The sequence below is a fragment of the Tasmannia lanceolata genome, unplaced genomic scaffold (assembly GCF_043159265.1).
Source record: "Tasmannia lanceolata isolate RefF3 unplaced genomic scaffold, GAP_Taslan_0.1 ptg000013l, whole genome shotgun sequence".
NCBI lineage: Eukaryota > Viridiplantae > Streptophyta > Magnoliopsida > Canellales > Winteraceae > Tasmannia > Tasmannia lanceolata.
Genome location: NW_027518690.1, coordinates 19018200 through 19023605, shown reverse-complemented (window position 1 = coordinate 19023605; position 5406 = coordinate 19018200). Strand labels below are relative to the sequence as shown.

The 5406-nt window shown below is 34.3% G+C and overlaps 1 long non-coding RNA gene across 1 annotated transcript; it reads right to left on the bottom strand.

Annotated features, from left to right (window-relative positions):
* Positions 1–340: 340 nt before the first annotated feature.
* On the bottom strand, positions 341–4218 carry LOC143890893 (uncharacterized). The gene is made up of 3 exons (XR_013255273.1): positions 3707–4218; positions 962–1142; positions 341–792 (listed from the first exon to the last, which is right to left on the bottom strand). It is a non-coding gene; the product is annotated as an uncharacterized LOC143890893 (long non-coding RNA).
* Positions 4219–5406: the final 1188 nt, after the last annotated feature.

Below are 5406 nucleotides of genomic sequence, written 5' to 3'. Positions count from 1 at the left end.
CAACAAAGGTAAGAGATGAAAGCAATTTGCTATATTTATTTTCCCAGCCACTTTTTACCATCTCCTCACTCATGCCATCCAATTTCTTTCCCTCTCCCTTTCTCAACAGTTTATCAACACTTGGTAAGGTGATATTCGGTGATGTAAAATTTCGTGGTCGGCAAATATGGCCTTAAGAGTCATTGTTTTGATGTAGAAATTGGCACTTTAGCAAAATCATCAAACAACAAAACTATAAATGAAAGCACATTGACTCTTTCAAGATGTGCTGCATTGCAAGAATCAGAGGCAATAGAAATTAACTAAATCAGAGGCAATAGAAATTAACTAAAAAAACATATACACTAAGAAAGCATCAAAACTAAGCATTATGAATTTGCACTATATGTTGTACAATGCAAAAGTAAAGCAAATCAAGCATGCTCTGTGCCTCAAGTAAATTTCATTTATCCAAGATCTCTCAATTATTGCTGTAAATAAATAACATATAAGTACGTGCTTTTAAACTGCAGAAGCAATTAAAGGTCATCATTTATGAGGCGAAACCTATATAATTGCTCGATAGAATAGCTCATCTCCAATCGAACTTCCAATAATTATTACTACAAATCGCGGGAAAAAAAAACCCAACATTAGACTTTTAGGCTAGGCCAAAACACAATATATTAATCAAAAGGCTGCAAAGCAATCATCGGATATTACTTGCCATGGTGAAATTCTAAGAAGAAACTTGGCAGCTCCTCACCCTCCATATCTCTTATAGCACGCGCATGAGGTGATAACAACTTCATCCTGTAAAGCAAGTCACACCATTTGAACAGGTTCATGAACAAAATATCATAGAAGATAATATGGTTTGTTTTATACATATTTAGGAAGTTAAAAGAAAATCAATCACTGAGAAAACGAATGAATACATGAACAACCCATACTTAGTAAAATGAATGAGAGACGCACATACATCTAATATGAAGCAAAGAACCACAATTGGAGGAGAAGGATTTTTTTTTCGGATCCATTTTGAGGTCAGCTAATACTTGCAAGCCTTTTGGCTCTTCCACCTGTTTATAAGCCCATAAAAGCTCATGAAGATCAACCCATGTAGATCAGCCACAGTTCAGAAATAAGCTCTGAAGTGCATTCTGTAGATTATTAACAGAGATGAAACAATCACGAAGGTTGTAATGTTTCCTTAAAAGGAGATTTGAAATGCAGAGAAATTGCAAAAGTCAATGTGCAAATTAGTTTGAAGGAAAGTAGGTAGAAAAAATTCAAATGCAAAGTGATATTATCACTGGTAATCCATATGTTCAGAAATAAAAATGTAAAAGCCATATCTATCATAGGCATTTTATATGTTTGCAAATAATAGAAAAAAAGTTAATCTGTCACAGGCTTTTTACCAAATAGGAGAAATACATAATATAAGAAACAATAAAAATGTGGAAATTGATTTCAAAAAAACCCGAGAGAACATTGAAAGAAGAAGAGGGTTAAATTCATGGTACTTTCTTCCCACCCATCTTTAAATTTTTTATTTTCTACAGAGAAGAAGAAACCCTAAATTCATCACAGATCGTGTGTGCATGGTTAGCTTGAGTGAAACCAGCAGCTGTAGCTCTGATTAACAGAATCAAACTTTAGACACTCAGGATATCCCTAAATCCTCTCAAAAGAGAAAAAACCCTAAATCCCCTTTGCAGAAAAACCTTAAATCTCTTGGAAGACCTAAATCCCCAGCATAATTCACATCCTAAATAAATAGAAACAGAAGCTCCACCAAACATAAATAAAAAATCAAAAAATCCTAGAATAAAAGCATGAAAAATAATATCTTTCTTTGTGGCATTTCATCGAACAGAAGGCACTATCTAAGGCCCTGTTTGTTTTGGATTCTGAGAAGAAAACCCTAACAAAATATTTGGGAAGAAGAAACATAGCTACTAACAGGGAACCAAGGACGGTCATGAACAACCCACCTGGAATCCCTTCTTCATCCTCCCCCCATAAAGAAACAAAATAACATAAATGGAAAAAAGTATATTTCAGGCTCTACAAATCTGAGATAAAAAAGCATGCATATTCAAAATCTATAAACCAAAGTTTAACCCACTTAAGGGTCTACAAATCTAGGGTGATCGAGAGAGATGTTTCGTTTTGACTGAGAGAGATGTTTCAATGGATTCGGGTTTTAGGGAGGAATTGAGAAAGAAGAAGACGACATGAAGAGAGAGAGAGAGAGAGAGAGAGAGAGAGAGAGATGCGTGGGAATTTAAGGACACAGGAGGTATTTTCACTTAGATGCGTTGGAAGTTTAGGGCATAAGAGGTATTTATAACTTAGATGCACGGAGCGCTCAATAAAATGCTTTATAACTTAAAAAGAAAAGAAAAGAAAGAAGAAACATTCATAAGGAAAATATATTTGTAAATATAGAGATTAGAAATCAGTATTACACAGTTGAGTAGAAGATAAACCTGAACAAAGAAAAGGCACATAAATTATATGCAGAAATTCCGACTATTATTTTGCCTATTTTAATAAAGAAATCGACTGGCCAGTGGAGACGTTTTACCTTTTTTTTAGATAGAAATTTAGACATATAAAGAGAGGGAAACCAATACGTTCTTTTTTTAAGAGGAGGGTGCCACGTAGAACTCAAGCGGGTGGGGGGACCGGTAAAAATGGGTACCTCATGTTTTAAGTACAATAATTTTATATTTAAACATTGAAAAGATTAGTCAAAATCTCTCATTCTAAATCTCACGATTGGATTTATAATCATGTAGGATTTATAAAAAAAAAAGTGAAATGGATAAAAAAGTGGGGCCAATGATCCACAAACACTGAAAGAAAGAAATGCACCTAAATCATCATTAAAAATAAAAAATGCCGCAAAATGGATAAAAGAACCCATGAATCCACATAAATAATTCAAACCAAAAGGGAAACGTATACCAAAAAATTCCGCTTGTAAAGCTCTTTCTTTCGTCGTGCGAGCTTTATTGTAGACGATGTGGCAATGCCTTGTGTCCGTGCTTCTTATCGAGCTCCTCCTTGATGTAATTTTCCAAAAAAAATATTTTTCTTGCAATACAGTCACGGCGTTAATGGAAAAGTATGTTTAGAATTTGAGAACAGCTTGTGAGTCCAATACTGAGAACCATTCTCAAACTCGAAAACAAACCAGGCCTAAGTATGGCTAAAGTAGTTTTTTTCCTAAATGTTAAGTATAAGCTTGATCGGAAAAAATAGAAAGAGAAAGCAGCCATCTGGGTTAGGAAGGGATGGGAGAATTATAAAGTTAGGTTCAATAAATCAAGATAGAAACCATGATATCAGCACACCCATGTTTTAATAATTGCACAAACTTAGCTTGTCTTTTCTATTTTAGTCGGCTTGTGAAAGCTTTTTAAGAACTATAATAAAAGACAAGATGGGTTAGTCCAAATACAAAAACATGGTTGTGCTGATATCATTTCCCTAAACCAAATGCTACAAAAACAAATATAGTTACATAAAATTCATCCAATTTTACATTTCTATCCAGATACATGACTTTCAGAAAAGGACCAACAAAACAGAGGCTTAATTAATCCTAGAAAAATGAAACCCAAAACATGAAAAATAAAAAATAACTAATACTTGTATGAAACAAAATCATCATCAAGAAAAAAAAAACAATAAATCAAGATAGAAACCAAACCTATAAAGCTCTTCGAAGCTAAGCCCACTCGCGTTGTGACTATAAATCTCGTGAATCGCTTGCTCTAACAACTTGCATGTCTTCTCTGCGTATTTTGGATCTAACTCAACCCTACGCTTAAACGCCTCTATTTTGAAATTCCTCTTCCTCTGACCACTCTTTTTTTTTTACCCTAAAAATACAAACCCTAGAATAAAATCCAAATCCTCGTAATCAGAGTACTAAAATAGCCTTTTACAATGAAATTATATCATAATCAAAGATCAAGCAAAGAACCCATTTGCGTTCTGAAGAGAAATCAAGAAAAATCGGAACTGTTTGGTAGAAAAAATCAAGGGTCTCTGCTTCAAATTAGATGATATAAAAGGCTAAAATCGAGTAGAAAAATGAGAAATTCGAGATTGGAACGTGGATTTGGTGAAAGAGAGATGAGATTGCAGAGAGGAAAAAAAAGCCCAAAATCTGAAATGGAAACCCTCGGAACTGGGCGTTTAAAGGGAGACAGAGAGGTATACGTGTCTTTGAAATAAGGGAGGGGAAAATCCAATCCACGACTATTGCGAAAAATATCTGTGATGTATACACAGAAGCTGCGTGTATACCATAATCTCGGTGCAAAGATGCGCATGGCAAATGTTGCTAGCAAACAAAAAAAAAGTAATCATTACACAAAAAAGTAAATAAGCTAAAGTTATAAAGTTTTAAATGAAAAATTACCTAGAAATGGTTAGAAAGTTTTAAAATTACGAAAAAAATACGAACAAAATGTGGTAACATATGACAAGTACGGAAAAAAGCCAAAAAATCTCTGACATAAGACACGTACATGGACGTGTTAAATTGATAGAATTTTGCAGAAAATCAAAATATTCTCTAATTTCAAGGGCATAAGGGGTATTTATGTAATGAGGCGGTAAGATCGAAATTATATGAGTTGAATGGGTGCGTTTGTTCAAAAAAGTCAAAAAATGTGACGTGTAATTCTCATGTAATTTTCAAAAAATGGAAAAAACTCTCCTCTTTTCATCCCAGCTTATTGTAGTATATATATATATATATATAGAGAGAGAGAGAGAGATATATATATATATATATATATATATATATATATATATATATATATATATATATATATAGAGAGAGAGAGAGAGAGAGAGAGAGAGAGAGAAAACCGTTATCTCATATGAGAAAACGGTTCCTACACATATGTGTAGATAAGTTATCTACACACTAGCTTAAAATACAGTGGGGGCCACATTATTTGGGTGATCCAAACCATTCATTTTAAGGCCCTCACATAGATAGGGTGTCCACAAAAAATCAGATCCATAGGATCATCCTAACCATTCGAACTGTGGAGGCAAAAAATGGACTAATTTGTGAAGGTTTAAAGACATCCATTTTACCTCCACAAATCGTAGGGTTGGGATGATCCTATGGATCTGATTTTTTGTAGACACCCTATCTATGTGAGGGCCTTTAAAATGGATGGCTTGGATCACCCAAACAATGTGGGCCCCCACTGTATTTTAAGCTAGTGTGTAGAGAACTCTCTACACATATGTGTAGGAACCGTTCTCTCTCTCTCTCAGATCCAAGCCATCCATTTTAAAGGCCCTCACATAGATAGGGTGTCTACAAAAAATCAGATCCATAGGATCATCCCAACCCTACGATTTGTGGAGGTAAAATGGATGTCT